General features: G+C 45.2%; 1 protein-coding gene across 1 annotated transcript in view; it reads left to right on the top strand.

Moving 5' to 3' along the window:
- Positions 1 to 19036, top strand: part of LOC147732932 (von Willebrand factor D and EGF domain-containing protein-like) — a 1979930-nt gene that overhangs the window by 738470 nt on the left and 1222424 nt on the right. The window lies entirely within an intron of this gene.

The following is a 19036-nucleotide window of genomic DNA, read 5'->3' as shown; positions in this document are numbered from 1 at the left end:
ACTTGCTGGGTGGGGAGGATAAGGTGATAGCAACAGGCTGGTGAAGAAATCCGAGGATATATTCTTACTCTGCTTGACAAAGAACCATTGCTAATGTGAAAGAACTTCAACCGAATTAGTAGTTATACTTTACCATTTGTTAGGCTACAATGTGGCACTGCTCTACTGTACTTCTGTCACCTGCTATATTCTCAGTTGTACCGTTGAATTGCTCAGGAGGACAAACCAGATTTCATTTTCTTTTTTTTCATAGGCATGCAACTGCCACTGTGTCACACCACTAGTACCACCGCTATGAGGAAATTTTATCCGACCAAGAATGCCAACCTTATTCGGTGTTTCCCGTGGAGCCAGCCCTGGGTCTAGCCCTACTTTCAAACACAAATTACAGGTAAGATAAGCGTTTGGTGGTTTGGGGGTATAATGGAGTATTAGTACGAGAGACGAGAGACTGAAGGTAGTACTACTAAAGTCCTAGGACTCTTGGATTCACTTCACTTAGTCTGTGAGAGGCACTTAGTGTTGAAAACATTTGGGAATTTACACTTAAAGGAAGAAAATGGAACTAAACTTTCAGGAAAACAGTCAACGTTAAACCCCCACCCACCAGGCAAGCAGTAAAAAACAGGTATGCTCAGATAAAGTTTGAAAAAGTATATTTATATCCCTAACAAAATAATCTCCCGCAAGACCCTCCCTAACCCCAACGATTGTCCTTCAAAAGTCCCCAAAAACCCAACTCCCAATTCCCACCCCCCAAAAGTCTCTAAAAAAGGGGCAAGGGACACTATGGGTGGATGCTGTTAACTTTTTGGGCCAGGGCATCATGCTCCTCGCGGAGCAAGGCGAGCTCCTGCTGAAGGCGGGACACCATCAGGGTGGTGCGGCGCAGGCGTGCCTTCACTGCCTTGCAGGTGCAATGCCTGTGAGAGGCAGCTGTTGGCCTTGCTGCTTGGTGGTGGCGTTTGCCTTTGGCAGCCCGGCTCAGTCTGGGTGGACCACTGTGCTGGGTGGCAGCCCGTGGGGCCACGGAGGCCGATGCAGACGACGTTGTTGTAGTTGTCGACTGCACACTTTCCACGTCCTCCAGGGCCACCAGCCGCCGATATTCCGCAACAGTGGCCTCGATCCTCCGTTGCCGGGCCGCTCTAGCCAGCTCCTTCCTCCTTGTCCGTTTGGAAGGAGAACCTATATGAAGAAAGAAAGACATAGTCTGTAACCAATGCTCTTTTAGATTAACTCAATCATTCAGCAGAAATTTGTGTTGCAGTACAACTAGCAACTTGCAAGCGCATTACATAACTATTGAGGCCAGTATCTATCTAACCTCACACTTCTTCATCCTTGCTCTAACATTAGTGGGAGTTTAAGGAACAAATTCTACGAGCACTGTGGACTTCCATTGGAGTCGACTATGAAAGTACACCAGTCTTATTCTTCTTCTTATCTCTTGTTTTGGAAAATTGGTACGTTATTTTCTGCAAGCCGGCATAATGCCAGCGCAGTAAACTTGCACCCGAGAAAAAGAGACGCACGCCATGAGGAGTGACCTAGACTTGCGTTGCCGTTGCGTTACTGTACCCGTCCAGTACATGCAGGTGGTGAAGCTCTTACTTTTCTATTACGGGTGGCACTGAGAATACTCTGTTACAACTCAAGGGCTACTGCTTAATTAATTTAACTTTCACCCTACAGTGGAAATGAGTACTAGAAATGGAAAATTGAAGAAGATAAATAATCTGATTATCTATCACTTCACATGGGATGTTTTTGCTTATATATGGGATGACTTTAGGTGCTTTGCTTTTTATTGAGTGACCAGTGATACATCCACACATGAATGACTGAGTACTACTAAACTTATTAAGAGAGGTAGGGAGTGGCCACCATAATAACCGGATCTATGCAGTGCTTGCAATACAAACTACTGCTACTATTTATGGTAGTATTTGGACAAAATTAAAAGTTCTTTTCCTTGCCTTTCCTACACTGGAACGGACGTGCGAGTGCAGTGTTACATGCTCTTCAAAGTTACACTTAGTTCATCCACTGACCGTCTACTCTCTCTAGATCATGGGTACTCACAAACTTTCTCTCAGGGGCTACATTTACAGTGTAGTTTGGGGCCGAGGGCCGCACTGGTGGGGGCGGAGTCAGAGGGGGCGGGGCTAAAGCAAAACGATAACTTGTGACCATGAGGTTGCACACAGGTCCCTGCAGCAGATGCCCTCATCCACTGAGCCACCAGACCCAGCATTTACATACATCTCTCTCCCTCCTGCTCTCCCTCCTGCCCTCCCTCCATCTCTCTCTCCCTCCTGCCCTCCCTCTCCCTCCCCCTCTGTCATCTCACTGTGTGTGTGTCTATCTGTGTCAGCCTTCAGCCCGGGTTGAGACCGCTTCCACAACGCGCACACACAGACAACAACACCAAAGTACTTAACTGGTCTTTAAAAGACCATTAACATATTATTGAGGCTTTGTTTGTTTTAGCGCCCCTGCTTCTCCACCCTGACAATCACTGCTTGCCCGGCCCCACAGAGCAGAGGCTTTGTTCTATTTCACCTCTTTGTGGCCTTGCATCTCCACTCTGCTCTGTGGGGGCCGGGGGAGCAGTGATTGTCAGAGTGGAGATGCAGGGGCGCTAACAGGTGAAATACAAAAAAGCCTCTGCTCTGTGGGGGCCGGGGGAGCAGTGATTGTCTGCAAGGTCTGCGCACCGCCAAGGAAGGCTTGCCGGGCCACCACCGGCCCGCGGGCCGTACTAGGAGTACCCCTGCTCTAGATACACATATGCTATCTAAGAGTCAGATAGTAGCATGATCCAGGTATATGGACACATACAGTTTCTGTGTCACCCACCCAGGCTGTTGTCCTTCCACCCATCATTGCTTCATCATTCACCCAGCCATGCATCTCATATTCTTGCCTTCCCAGCTAGTCTTCAATCTCAATAAGTAAGGAATATATAAGAGCTTACCTCTGGCCGCCACCACCACCGTCTCAACTCTCACAGCTGCCGCCGCCGCCTCCTCCCCTGAAGAATCGCCCTCCGCCTCCGTGTCGAGCACCACCACCTCCACACTGGCCCCGCCACCAGATGTTCCACCTACAAAGTACATTTAAGAATGTTAGAATAAAGCACTCACTAGTCACTAGTATTTGGTCTAGGAATGAAGACATGTGAAAACAATGTAATTTGTGACTGTCTACGTTAAAGTTAAAAAAAATGTCCCTTTTTCCAGGGAAGGTTGTCTTGCTGCACTTTTTGGCACAACTGATGAAGGCTGTTTTTTTAACACGCACCATTTTTCTCCACACAGACAGAAGATGGACTTCTAACAACAAGATCAAGTTGAAACCAGGTGAGAGCTCGGCTCGACCACAAGAAATGTCTTCAATTAATCGTCAGCACTAACCACTTTTCCATTATCAGTTAAACGTTTAGTTTTATTATGACTTCATTTTAATAAATGTGTTTACTTTTAATAAAGCTTTTAAACTTAAATACAATCTGTGTTTTTTGGTCCAGACTAGAGTGACTGAGCGAAAGGTTTTGCAATTTTTGCAAGCATGAGTCCAGATAGAACACTTCAAAAGACATTATGGACAATCCCAGAGGACTGCACTAAGTTGATAGAGCTATTGCTGACTAGAATCATGGGAGTTTCGCCAACCGTGCAATCTTAGTTAGCTACACAGACAGACTAATAAGAATAATCTAGTAATACCACAGGGAGTCATAGTAGAGGCAGGATAAGAATTTAGATACAGTCTACAAGAAGAGCAAAGACAATTTTGAAAAAAGTCAAATGAGGAACGCTAGGAAAAATAGGTACTAGTCTAAAATGAAAACTTACTGGGGCCAGCAGAGGAGCCCTCGCCTGCCCGATCCTGGCCCTGTTGATGAACAGCATCCGCCGCCTGCTGCTCCTGTGTCCTCCTCTCGCCCCTGGGGGGAGCTGACGTACAACATGAAAGAAAGAACAGAAAACATGGATGATTGTTGCTTGTCAATGTCAACCAAATCAAACATTTCAAAAGAACAATAACAAAATATTTCTGCGAAATTATATTGATTATGGTTACTTTTCATTTATTTGCGGACCTGTGACTTCGAAAGTCACGTAACTCACTAAACAAAGTACTGAAACGTTCACCTAGGACTGGCAGGCAGCAGTCCGCAGGCAAGACGCAAAGTGACAGACAAACTCCATTGTGATTTCAGTCAGATCAGTGACAACACTAACAGTTGCCTGCTACATTACCAGTCATTTAAATAGTCAAACTATCAATCCACCGCCACTATTTTTCTTATTGTCAGGGTTACAAAGGAAGGGGCAGATTTAAGCCCTTGCGGCTCTTTTGCGCCGTTCTTGCGTGACTTTTGTGACGCAGCAGCTAAACAAAAAAGGGCGCCATGGTGCGGCGTATAATATTATAACAACGTGACGCATTTGGGAGATGCATCCCGTTATAAAGCCCTGCGCCATCAGGGGGCGTTCCGGCGCAAGGGAGGGCATTCCTGCGCTGGAACACATCCTAATAGTGGCTGAGGGAAATCTACAAAATATCAATCAGTCACCTTTAGGACAATGATGCGTCACACAAACCCTGCACCTGCTTGAAGCAGACGTACGGCTTGACCCAGCATTGGGGAGATAGGGTACCCCAGAGCATTGATGGAGCTGCGCCATCGTTGCGACGCAACTCCAGCAGTAAAGCTTCGGTGACGTTTTGGGCCCATGGTGCGCCGCATTGCAAATACGGCGCACCATGTTTGGTGGTGGTAGCGGGCCGCACAATTAATGGCGCATCCCTGCTACTTTGCAGGGATGCAACGGTAATTGCAATTCTGCCCCTTAGGGGCATACTTACTTACGCGTTCTGGCGCATCTCCAGAGATGCGCCAGATGAAATGCGTCACGCAAAACTACCCTTGCGACACGGCAGATGTGCCTCATTTACAATGCGGCGCGCCCTGGCGCAAGGGTAGGCACTTGCGTGAGGCATCTCGTCACGTAAGAGCGGCGCATCGCTGGAGTCACGTCGCCAACGCAATGCAACTCCAGTAATGCTCAGGGCCACCCAATACTTAACATGCTGTGTCAGTCCTTTCGCCTGCTTCGAGCAGACATAAGGAATTGAATTGACGTAGCAGCGTCGCAGAAGTGCCTGCGTTAAATCTTGTACATTTCACGCAGGCAATTTTGCGAGGCGCACAGCCGCTGGACCGCCCACCCTGCGTACTAGGAACGCACCCATTGTGGTGCAGGCCCATGGCTTTATAACGTGACGCATCTCCCTAGATGCGTCATGCTGTAAATGACTCGCAGGGATGCGGCACGTTTACGCCGCTGTTGCGTCACGCAAGGCAACGTAAACGTGGCGCAAGGGGCTTGTAAATGTAATCTGCCCCCTAGTGTCTAGCATTACGCAGTTCTGTAAAGTACACTCATACATAATAGTTACTCAGGCCAATGAGACCACGAAATAGAAAACAAATAAGCATAGTAGCAACGCCACTGAGAAGGAGAGCAGTGCACCTGAAATGCACAGAAGATTTTGAAATATAATTTAACTACAATGTAATCGTCATCAGCGGCATTATTGGCTTGCTCCATGTAAAAAACAAATATTTGCAATACAACAACACAGAGCAGGAGAAAACATCATAGTAGTGAGTGATTAAATGGCTACTACTACTCACCAAGCCCGGGGATCTCCAAGCCGAGCTGGTCCAGCAGGTCGCGCTCGCGGTCCAGGAGGTCCGTCCAGCGATGGGTGACCTGGCTGTAGGTGCGCTGGACCCCGTAGAGGTGGGATATGGCCCAGCACACCTTCTCCCACCGCTTCCGGCGCTCCCGCATGTTGTAGCCGCCGGCCGCGATCCTGCCGCCTCCCGCGATGGTCCTGGGCAGGCGGCGCTGGACGAAGTAGACCAGCGCGCCCACTTCCTCCGGGCTGAAGATCTCCCGTCGCGTCACCTGCTCCCCCCTCAATCTCCCGCATGCTGTCCTGCCACTGGGTCCAGCACTACTCCCCGCCGCCGCTGCGGCCCTCAAGTGCCTGGGCAGCTTCACGGCGCCTGGCTTGACCATGGTCTGGGCAGGTAAGGTAGGAAGAAGTAGAAAATTAAGAAAGAATAGGATAGGGAAGAAGAAAAGAAAAGAGTTTAAAAAAGTAGTTTAAAAGTAAAGAAAAATAGCAGAAAAGACAAAAATATACAGCTAGGAAAAGAGAGGGATAGATAAGAAGCAAAATCGTAAAAAAAAAACTGAAAACAAGCAAAGGATGGCAAAGATACCAAGAGGATTAAACACCATGCCCAGACACAGGAAATGAATGAAAAACAAGATGGCCGGCGCCCGTTCACGAAGCGCAAAAGTAAGTTCGCGCGAGATTTTCCTCGCGATCTCGTGCGAACCTCTAGATTTCCCGCGCGATCTCGTGCGAACCTCTACTCGCAATGCGCTTACTGCGCGAGATTATACATAGCGGGCGGAAACGGAAATACGTCACGCAAACAAAATGGCCGCGCCCGTACTCGACCTTGGGGTAAATTCGCGTGTTGCGCTGCAAGCGGCTCGCGAATACTGCAAAAAAACTCGCGAAACAACAAGCCGCAAAAAAATAAAATGCTCATTCGCACGAATTGGCGGCTTCCGCGGTCGGTTTCGCACGACGCCGCGCCCTGCGAATAGCGCGAAAAAAAACGAAAAACGATTTCAGCAAAAGCAAAAGCAATGAGCAGGTGCAAAAGGTCAACCTCATGATTTGTAACGATTCTTTGTAGTGCTTCCTGAGGGGGCCCTCCAGAATTCGGTTGCCTGCTTGCAACTATTGTGTGACCCTGCTCTGACCTTAACTGTATGCCACAAAGGTCCTGATTTACAGCTAAAGGAGCAGACAAGCAGGTGCCAGGCTGGAACTTTAAATTCTTTCAGTGACACATTAATTAGCCCCTAATTCATTATTGTCAGTTGGGGCAGGGCAGGTGTTGTTAATAAACTAACCCCAAATTAATTCATGTCAGTTCAAGCAGGGCAGGTGGGCTTGCTTTTCCCCCCCATCTTCTACAGTGATGATGAACCAGAGGGTGGCATTGATGTAACAGAGGGTGGCATGGGTCAAAGAGAGGGTGCCAGTGGTAAAACAGAGGGTGCTGGGAGGCTGTGATGATGAACCAGACGTAGAAACAACATAGTCGCGACCGTTGCGAGCCGACAAGTAAGTTCGCAATTGCGAACTAGTACCAAATCCTCGCGAACTGGCAGAAACAATTGCGAACACAAAAAAAAAAAAATCCGCAAATTCGCGGGAATTCGCGGATTTTGCGGATTGCGAATCCGCAAATCCGCAAAATTCGCGAACGCGAGATCCGCAAAATTCGCCCATGCTTACTCAGATATAGATATACACTATATGTAGTTTGGCCTGCTAGAGAAAGTTCGGTACACACAGTTGCATAGCCTAATATTCACTAACACAGCAGTAAGCAATCCATACACATCTAGACAGCCATAGTGGCACTAATAGAGGTAGCCAGATAGCAACCTACTTCCTTCAATATCCAAACACAGCCAAATAGGGACTAATAAACTCATTCAAATATCTACTAATAAGTCAACCATTTAGAGAACAGTCACTTTAAACATGTCTCAGGCCTGCTGCTGCAGAATCGGAGTATGCAGTTTCTATACTAGGCCAAATTGACTTTAAAAGGAGGTTCCCAAAGTTGAAACTCCTCTTCATTTACAATTCACTTCAATAACTTTATTTCGGCTTCAAGTCATAAAAGTTGCTTGCAATATACCAATGGTATAATAATAATACAATAAAGTGCAACTCTTGATCAGAAGCTTGGTAGAAGCAAACATATGTTCAACAATAATATAACCAAATCTGCCATCTACGCATTCTCTCTTAACGCTATTATAATCTGTTCTGATTATACTGTACATCAACCTTATACAAATTGATGAAATAGATAACATCAGTGTCTCATCAGTAACTCTTTGTAAAGTGTGCATTTTGCGATAAAATTATTAACAGTTGAATACAATCAGAAATTGTTTGTGTTAGCTTCCTGTCTCCGGTGCCATCGGTACTATACATTTTACACAATATAAAAAGTTAGTACAATATGAAATGTAAGACCACAATAAAATACATCAATATTTAAAAATTGTCTAAAGTAATCAAATCTGCTTAAAGCAAATTAAAAAGTCAAAATTCAAGTGATAGAAAATGCTTCTTAGACGGCCACACAAAACAGCTTCTTTGGAGTTAACAAAAGCCAAGGCTTAACTGGTGTGGTTGTGTCTTCACTTAGTATTCACCCTCTGAGCCCTGCTTTTAATACCCCACATTTGGCCCAAGTATTTTGCCATTGCACAAGCAAACAATGGCCTGGTATCAGACTTCAAGATCCTCAAAGCAGTTCTGTAGTCATCAGATCGCTGTAGCTTGCAGATTGGTGCCACCCACTTTTTCCTTGGGTCTCTTATAATGAGCAAGCAAACATTACATGGGCTATGGTCTGTTTATGGTTGTTACAGCCAGGGCAACTGAGGGGAGCCTCATTCCTATCATTCTATTTGCTGGTAAAATCGTTCAGGGGCAAAGAACCAAATCTGAATTGAATATACAACTTTCTGTCCCCTGGATGTTCTATAAAATAAAGGTGGCCATCCAAGGAGCAATCTAATTTGTGGGCTGGGAAAGCTAGAGTGAGCTTACCCCAAGCCTTGCTACGTATTTCCTCCTGGGATTCCCACCTCCAGTAAGCATTCTTCACATCACATTTCTGGGATAGCAAGGTGGGATTGTTGACCTCTCAAAAATCACCCATCCCAATAGCAAGTTCTTAACCCCTCTCAGCCAGCTAATTTTATTGACTGTATCCCTGGATATTACATCCTCTATCGCACAAGCATATGGCAGAAGTTCAGGAGTCATCTTAATTCTCAGCCAAAACAGAAAGGGATGTAATATTGCTTTGGAAACAAGGGAACATCTGCCCATGTCTTACATGAGCGGGAGAAGATGGGTACTCTGAGATAGCATCCCTTGGTCACTAAGGAATTTATGATGAAGGCTACTAAGCTCCTCTATATGTTCAAGCCCCCTAGTTCTATTGCATACGTTACATAGCTCAACACCTTTGCATCATATACTTGCACGGCTGGCCCAATCGGTTCAGGATAAGATAGTCAGTATTTCCTCCCTAGAGCCCCAGACAACTGTTTGTACTTCAGGACCATCTTTTTGATGTGGGGTTTCCATCCCAAGTTATCTGCTAATGTTAGGCCTAAGTAATCAAAGGCACTAATACTCTCGAATAATACACCACCAAGCCTTGGGCTGCACCAATAGGATTTGTGAGGGTTCAGGGCCATACATTTGGTTTTAGATGTAATTATTATTAGACCTTTAGTATCGCAGAACTCTTGAAACTGGTTTAGTAATCGTTTCAACCCTCCTGGTGTTTCGGATACCAGCAGAGTATCATCAGCGAAAATCAGGGTAACAAGCTTTTCTCTCCCTAGTGTAGGAACCTAAGTAGGTATTGCACTTAGTAACTGTGCCACCCTGTTTTTAAATAAGGAGAATAGTGCTGGAGCCAAGACACAGCCTTGACGAACACCATTCTTGACGGAGATGGAATCGGAAAGCTGGCCTTCCAACCCGCAACAGGCCTTGGCAATATTCTCTTCATGCAGGCAAATGAGTAGAACTAAAATTACCTCTAACAGTCCTAGATCTCCAGGAGATTGCCACAAGTTGTACTTTGGGACAAGATCAAATGCCGTCTTAAGGTCTATAAAGGCAACATATATAAGCCTTTCCCGACTAGCACTATTTTCCATCAAAGTAGAAGAAAACGGAACACTTGATCTGTGGTCTCTGTTTTCTGTCTAAAGCCTGCATGATAAGGGACAAAGTGTCATTATCATTGACCCATTCCTGGATTTTTTCCAGGAGAACTCTGCTAAAGACCTTCTGGATTCCATCAACGAGGCTGATAGGCCTATAGTTACCAGGATAGGACTTGGCACATTTTTTTAATATTGGGACAACTTCTGCTTCCCTCCAAGAATCTGGGATAGGGCACCATTGGGTACAGTATTAAATAATGCATGCATATAATATATCCAGGGGAAAAGATCACCTGGTATCCCATCCGTGCCCAATGCTTTAGATGGAACAATGACGCTAATTGCAGCTGAAATATCTTTCTTAGTAAAAAAGACCCCTTTGGTCTGTAGGCTCCTAATAGCTGATATAACTAGTGGCTTAGATGCTTCATGATTGGTGTACAGTATAGAAAAATGGGTATGCCAAGCAGAAGACAGAATATGATTATCTGCTCAGCATGGCCTGTCTCATCACCACGCACCACCAATGACCAAAACTTTTAATTATCTCTATCTTGGCATGCGTTCTTAAGGAACTGCCACCTATCTTCATCCTATTCCCTCTTGGCTTTCCACAGTTCTAGCTTGTAGGCCTACCTAGCATTCATTGTCCCCTCCCAATATTTAGATTTAACAGTGTGTAGCAATAATGATCTGGAGTCTCTATAAGCCTTACTATACCATGTGTGTGTTCTACTCTTAATTGGCCTTGAAGGCTTGGTGTGCTTCCAAACTGCAAAGTATTGGCCCACTAGTTTAAAGAAGTGGCAAAGGATATATGTTGCTTCCAGCCTCCCTTGTTTTGTTGTGAAGGTCGCCAGATCACTCTGTATGTCCCTTAGTTTGTCCTGGTCAGTGGCAAGCTTGTACTATTTAAGACGACGCATATCATTAGTAGGACAAACTTCCTTAGTTGTCAACCCTGGGTCTTTGGAAGAACAGTTGTGATGCCCTGCAGTGATAGCACTGATAGGCAAAGTGGATTGTGGTCACTCTCTATTGTTTCACCAACCACCATATCTTTTAACATACACCATAGCCTCAGGTCAAGCAAGATATAGTCGATACGACTTTGGCATCAAAATCTATTGAAGGTTTTAACCCCAAATGTATCTGAGTTGGTCCTGCAGTTAGCTGCCCTAAGTCCAAATTCCAGGGTCACAGCTTTGATTTGTAGTACTGTTTGAGTCCACTTTTTAATCGGTGCCAGATCCAGGGGAGGGACCAACCACTTCATCTCTTCCTCTAAAGCTTCTAGACTCTCATCCTCATCTAGCAGTTCAAAGGTTGTGTTAAAATCCCATCCTATTATTAGGGAGGTGGAGGGATTTTTCTTGCTCAATAAATCTTCCAGAGTTGTAATGGTCAATTAGGGTCTACCCCATTTGGCACCTCTTACAAAAATGTTGTAAAGGTCAATAGAAGTAGACATGCGTCCCTTAAGGCGGATTTCCATAATATCTGGGTCGTTCCCCTAAAGTTGTATTATGTTACTACATAGGCCTAGCTTGACCCATATTAATAAACACCCCGCAGGATGACCAATTTTGTTTTTGTTTGCTGGTACAATAAAACAAGCAAAACCTGTCTTATATACTGGAATAATACTCCAGGTCTCTTGGAATAGACATACATCAAAGTTCTCTATCGACCCATTCAAGTGCAGAAGCGACCTTGCTCCTGCCTACGGGAATCATGTTTCCATACAATTTATTGCAATATGAGGTTGCTGGAATTCTCCAGGGTAGACTCAAATCCACCTCCTTTTTCCTACTACCAGAGGAAGAGCTGACCGCTGTAGTAGGCTCTATGGGATTTGAGGTGGCCAATAATGGTGTAGGAAATTCACACAGTACAGCATGACTGACACTAGAAAAGCGGCCGCCATTCCAACCGCTTTGTCCAGATAGCCAGACGAACTTCCTCAATGGTAAATCAGATAACAATCCCTTCTTATGGCAAGGATCCATCTGCAGTTGGTCTGCAGGTAATGGGCTGCGTATAAACTGTATAACAAAAGGTGGTAAAGAGCTAGTTCTGACCTCTAAGGCTATTAGATTCTCAGCTAATCCTTCATTAGCCAATGTCAATTTAGGCAATCAGTAGGGGATTGTGGAATCGTATGCCTTCTAACCCTGACAATATCTTCCCTAATTAGGGAACTACAGCCTCTTGCATGCCTTATCCAATGAGGCACCTTATTTTTCAAGGATTCTTCACCCTCAAGCCTTCTTTGTGGAGATACTTTTTGGACATTAGTCATGAACACTGCAGGGATTATCAGTTGTTGAGTGCCAAGCAAGAAAAGGTCTTTGCTCTGCACGTGTATCAATCAAAGACCCATCAAATCAACCTTCCTAGGCCTGAGAAAGAGCTCCGGCCTGATTCCGGCTCACCCTGGGCTACGGTAGGTGAAATACCTTTTCCCTGATTCTATGTGTTGTGCTTCTTCCCTCTAATGCAGCCTTTTGGTTTGCTATAAAAGGCAGAGCGGCCTGCCTGTTATCCCCAGATGTTTCATGGTTTTTGCTACTAGCAGGTCGGTTAGGCTGGTTGTCCTGAGCCTCAAGGCGTGAAGATGTCAATTTATTTAGGGCCATTAATTCTTCCATCATTACCATGAGATCACCAATCGTGGATTTCAAGGCGGTTACCTCAGCTTTTAATTCATTGAATGTCAAGGATACTAGGAATAGGGGCGTTGATGTTATTGATACGAGTTAAGGAGCACTTCTCAATGCAACTTTCTTTGGTTTTTAATGGGGCTCTGCAAAGTGGCAAAGCGATTACTACATACAATAGACGAGTGTACATATTATTGAGAAGTATATCCGGAGATGTGTTCGGATAAATTGTGACTACTGTTTCTAAGTAAGTGTTTAGCAGTTTTGTAGTAGGTGCAAGATCCTCTTTACACTTTGGCCAAAACATCTTTGGAATAATTTGGGTACTACCATTGTTTGGGGCATTAGAGGAAATATTGGAAAATCTTGCACCCACCTCCAGCACCTGATACATCTAGAATACCCTCGGATTCAACCAAATGGCTGTCTATATGATCCAAGACACAAATACTCCCCGGGTGCTTGCTTAATTTTTTAGCTTTCTTGGCTTTCTAGCTTCCTCTAAGCCAGACCTGCTCCCTCCCTCCACCGCCTTCCTTCTAGCTATTTTGTTTAGGAAAGCACTGTCATAATAGAAATGTTATAGACAACTGTGGACCAATAAGACAGTCTTACAGTTGGTATACTTTGGTTAGTCTTAATGGTCTCCCAGTGGCTAATATGCAGATTATAAATGAATTTCAGAAACCAGTACCTTGTGGTCCAAAAGTCAGGTGTTAAAAGGGTGCCCCAGTCTAGCCTCTTCCGGGCTCTGACTTGAGCAGACAGGGCCGGAGTTAGTAAAAAACGCATCTCTGGGTGCACAGCAGCAGATGTGGTGTGGCGGTGCCAACCTCGGGTAGTTCTGGGGCTTGTGGTCCTGCTGTCTCTCTCCTCTCTCCTCAGTTGCCACCTTCCATGCAGCAGGGGCACGAGACAGTAAAAATACACACCTCTGGGCGCACAGCAGCAGATGTGGTGCAGTGGTGGCAGCCGCTTGTAGTGCTGGGGTTTGTGGTCCTACCCCCTCTATCCTGCCTCCTCAGTTATGTGCTCCATTCTAATAAATATAACTCACCCCCAAGGAAGGCAATAGGTAGGCCATATGCAGAGATCTACCTGCTCAAAACAAACACAAATAGTTTATATTTCAGTCACTGAGAACTGCACTTAGAGACCCCTGTTCCTAGTTATACCTCAAGTCTGACAGTCACTTTGCAACTCACATACATATGTGCAAACGAATAGACCAACTAATACAACCAGATAAACACTCCTAATACTCCCTAAGCATTGGCTCAGATATAGATATACATTATATGATACACTGGAGACAATTCTGCACACACAGTTGGATACCCCAGTATTCACTAATTGAGCAAGTTAGCAAACCATGCAGCCACTTAGATAGACAATAAGAGAGGTAGTCAATTAGCAACATAGTTTTTTAAATATCAAAGACACACTCAAATAGGGACTTAGACTCATTTAAGGATCTACTGGGTCACTAACACTAATGACGCAATCATATTGACAACTGTCACAACAAACATATGTCACGCCTGCTTCTGCAAAACCGGTGTGTGCAGCTTTACCAGTAGGCCAAATTGACTTTCAACAATGCTTCATAAACCCTAAACTCCTATCCTATATCATATTACATATAATTCACCCCTAAGGTTAGCAGTAGATAGGAAATAGGCAGTCAGCTATGTGTTCAAAACCTAGCCACATACTTTCAAAATTGAGCCACTGACACCTGCAGTTAGACACTCCATGTACTATGTGTCTGATCTGTTTTTGCAGAACCTGCATCTACAAGTTTACTGATAGGCCAAATCGAGTTTTGAGAGTGCTTTCCAAGCCTTAATCTCTTCTTCTATTACATATAAATGACTAATAAGGTAGGCAGTAGGTAGGCCATAAGGAATAAGCTATGTGCTCAAAGCTAACAATATACTTTCAAGTTTTAGTGAATGACATTGGCACTTACAGACCCCTATGCTCAGTTATACTTGTAGCCTGACAGTCACATTGCAACTCACAAACGTATCTACAAAAAATAAAACCACTACTATACCCAGTCACACAATCTCAATAGCACTAAAATATTCACTCAAATATAGAGATCCATCATATGTTGCTAGGCCTACTGTGGGCACTGTTCTGCATACAGAGTTGCATACCCCAAAAGTCACTAACACAATCACTAAGCAATGTATGTTGTCCCTTCGATACACATTTACAGAGCCGTAGAAACACTAAGGGCTAGATGTAGGTAGGCTTTTACCGGTCATTAACAGCCAAAATCGTCCGTTACCGACCGTTAAAAGCCTTTTCCAATGTAGGAGGCTATTTTATCGATTCGGTAAATACCGAATCGGTATTTACCAATTCGGTATTTACCGAATCATCATTTACCGATCGGTATTTACCGAATCGGTAAATGAGTTGTAGGAAGCACTGTAAACAGTGCTCCTGGGCTTTAAGAATTTGTTATTTACCACCAACTATTAGTTAAGGGTAAATGAGGAATTCCTATGTAAATGCTTAAATGCATTTACACCTGTGCCATGTGACAGACATACATGCCCTTAGGGCATGTATGTATGCCACATGTGCACACCAGCACTAATCAGGGGTGCAACAGGGTGTCAAAGTGACACCCTGCCACCCTTGACTTTTTCTCAATTTTACCGAATCAGTAATTACTGATTCGGTAAATACCGAATCTTACCGATTCGGTACTTTTTACCGAATTATTACCTACGTTGCAATTACCGATTCGGAAATAGCAATTCAGTAAAATTCGGTATTTTCGAATCGGCAATTTACAATTACCTTTATCTAGCCCTAAGAGAGATAATCATATAGCAACATACTTCCTTAAATATGCAAACACAACCAAATATGGAATGAGACACTGATTCAGATATCATTTGAGCCACTATCAACACATCCATGTGCAGAACTGCCCCTTCTAATCTTGTCTGGCCTGCTGCTGTAGAACCCGTGTCTGCTGCTTTACTAGAAGCTGTAATTGACTTTAAAAAGTGCTTCAATAGTCTTAAAGTCCTCTTCTCTTACATATAGCTAACCAATAAAGTAGACAGTAGGTAGGCTATAAACCGTGAGCTATCTGCTCAAATCTCACACATATAGTTTCAAATTTGCGTCACTGATAACTGCACATACAAACCCACATGCCCAGTTAATAATCCAATCTGCCACTCAAATTGCAACTCATATACCTAACCTCACTCATTTTGAGTAGAACCAGATATTCCTTGCTGCTCCCTCAGTCTCTCATTTCTGCACTATATAAATAGTAGGAAGATGTTTGTATATGGAAGATTTACCAGGACTCCGCAGGCACACGCCGGGAGCATTTTAAGATCGAATTTTTAAAAATTTACAATTGTCATACCTCTGTATATTTGTGATTTAAAACAAACTAAGCCTACCTCAAAACAGCTGAGAGCGCTCCTCAGCGCCGGCTGCATCGATTCCTTGACGCCGTTCCGGCGAGATTCTAGGCCACGCCCACTTTCAGGACACGCCCCCACAGGCAGCATATTTAAGCGCCAAACCGAGCGCCATACTCAGAACTGCCCAGGACTCCGCAGGCACACGCCGGGAGCATTTTAAGATCGAATTTTTAAAAATTTACAATTGTCATACCTCTGTATATTTGTGATGTAAAACAAACTAAGCCTACCTCAAAACAGCTGAGAGCGCTCCTCAGCGCCGGCTGCATCGATTCCTTGACGCCATTCCGGCGAGATTCTAGGCCACGCCCACTTTCAGGACACGCCCCCACAGGCAGCATATTTAAGCGCCAAACCGAGCGCCATACTCAGAACTGCCCAGGACTCCGCAGGCACACGCCGGGAGCATTTTAAGATCGAATTTTTAAAAATTTACAATTGTCATACCTCTGTATATTTGTGATTTAAAACAAACTAAGCCTACCTCAAAACAGCTGAGAGCGCTCCTCAGCGCCGGCTGCATCGATTCCTTGACGCCATTCCGGTGAGATTCTAGGCCACGCCCACTTTCACGACACGCCCCCACAGGCAGCATATTTAAGCGCCAAACCGAGCGCCATACTCAGAACTGCCCAGGACTCCGCAGGCACACGCCGGGAGCATTTTAAGATCGAATTTTTAAAAATTTACAATTGTCATACCTCTGTATACTTGTGATTTAAAACAAACTAAGCCTACCTCAAAACAGCTGAGAGCGCTCCTCAGCGCCGGCTGCATCGATTCCTTGACGCCATTCCGGCGAGATTCTAGGCCACGCCCACTTTCAGGACACGCCCCCACAGGCAGCATATTTAAGCGCCAAACCGAGCGCCATACTCAGAACTGCCCAGGACTCCGCAGGCACACGCCGGGAGCATTTTAAGATCGAATTTTTTAAAATGTACAATTGTCATACCTCTGTATATTTGTGATTTAAAACAAACTAAGCCTACCTCAAAACAGCTGAGAGCGCTCCTCAGCGCCGGCTGCATCGATTCCTTGACGCCATTCCGGCGAGATTCTAGGCCACGCCCACTTTCAGGCCACGCCCCCACAGGCAGCATATTTAAGCGCCAAACCGAGCGCCATACTCAGAACTGCCCAGGACTCCGCATGCACACGCCGGGAGCATTTTAAGATCGAATTTTTAAAAATTTACAATTGTCATACCTCTGTATATTTGTGATTTAAAACAAACTAAGCCTACCTCAAAACAGCTGAGAGCGCTCCTCAGCGCCGGCTGCATCGATTCCTTGACGCCATTCCGGCGAGATTCTAGGCCATGCCCACTTTCAGGACACGCCCCCCAAATCCGCCTATAATATGTGTTTCCAGAGGAAGCGCAGCGGACGAGCGCAGCGGGAGCGCCGTTTGCGCGCCGAAGGCGCGCCTAAGGCAAGCCCGTCTGCGCCCGTCCGCGACCGACCGGGGCCAGGGGCCCAAACCCCTACATCTCCTGCGCGTCACAGACAGTGCTACACAAGTAAGAGACTGATAGACCTCTGCCCCACTTTACCTACCCTCTGTCATCACACAATGGAGCCACTGGACCTAGGTCCATGCCCACATTGTTCATTTAGAGAAAGCTGCTTAGCGCCCGTTGTCCATAACCCTGAAGCGACTCTTGTTAAAGGGGGTCTCCTAAACTGCAGATCCATCAGCAAACACACCCTTCAGATGTGGGATCTCATATTGGATGAGGACTTGCAAATACTGTTCTTAACTGAGACCTGGCTGGGAGAACACTCTGATCCTGACATAGTGGACACTATCCCACCAGGCTACACCCTCCACAGACTCGACAGGATAAAAGGTAGGGGAGGCGGTATCGTCATTATCGTCAAACACCCTTTCGAGTGTGTTCTAAAGCCAGTAAAAATTGATGACAGCGAAGCAGGCGAATTTAGCATTAAACTGACTCAACAGGAGACTATCTCGGGCATCCTAATCTACAGACCTCCTGGGTCCCTGGGCAACTTCCGCAGTAGCCTACTAGAGGGGGTTGCTCAGACCGCAATTAAACACAATAAAGTTTTGGTGCTAGGTTACTTAAACCTACACCTAGAGGATCCCGCACAGAAGGAGGCAGAGGATGTTCGTCTGATCTTACAAGAATTACAGCTCAACCTGCTAAGCGTCACAGCTACACATCAGAGGGGTCACTGTTTGGACCCTATCTTTGCGAGCTGGGATATGATAAAAGTACTCACCCCTTGTCAGCTCCCTTGGACTGACCATTTCCTGGTCCCTTTTCAATGCTGTTATCAGACTGCTAAGATTATGGATAATGGAAAAGGAAATACTATGAAACGCAAATGGAGACAATACTCCAAAGAAAACTTTATAACCGCTATCCAGAAAGCACAACCTTTTCGTTCCACGGATTGTGATCAGGCGAACAAGGATTTTAATCTACTTGTAACTACCACTTTGGATGAGCTAGCTCCCATGTGCAAGGGTAAAGCCAGAGAGGGCAGACAACGTACTGCACCTTGGTTCACTACCGAACTCCAACAAATAAAATCTAACTGCAAAAAGCTTGAAAGGAGCTGGAGAAGGAACCCAAGTGAACAAGCAAAAAACAGTTATAGCTCAGCACACCGGAGCTATCAGTATGCGGTGCGCAGAGCAAAAGCCAAATACTTTCAGACTCGTATTGAGGATGCCGAGTGCTCCACGCGAGAATTGTTTACAATCTACAAAGAAATATCTCTAGTCTCCAGCTCTAATACCCCTACTAAGACCTCCTTGGAGGGTTGCAATAAAGTCGCTGACTTTTTCTCCAGTAAAGTCAAAAAGATTTACGCTTCCTTCTCTCAACAACCAGATAAGGGTATAGATTTTATTGCAGATAGCTCACTGACAGCCCCTGATGCCTCATTAATAACTTTCGATGTCCCCGCAGCTGACAAGCTAATAAAGATCTGTCGAAGTGTGAAATCTGGATCCCCTAATGATCCGGCTCCTGCCTGGGTCATCTCAGAGG

The sequence above is a fragment of the Lissotriton vulgaris genome, chromosome 2_1 (assembly GCF_964263255.1).
Source record: "Lissotriton vulgaris chromosome 2_1, aLisVul1.2, whole genome shotgun sequence".
Lineage (NCBI taxonomy): Eukaryota > Metazoa > Chordata > Amphibia > Caudata > Salamandridae > Lissotriton > Lissotriton vulgaris.
Note: the sequence above shows the minus strand (reverse complement) of the source record. Positions and strands in the feature narration are given on the sequence as shown.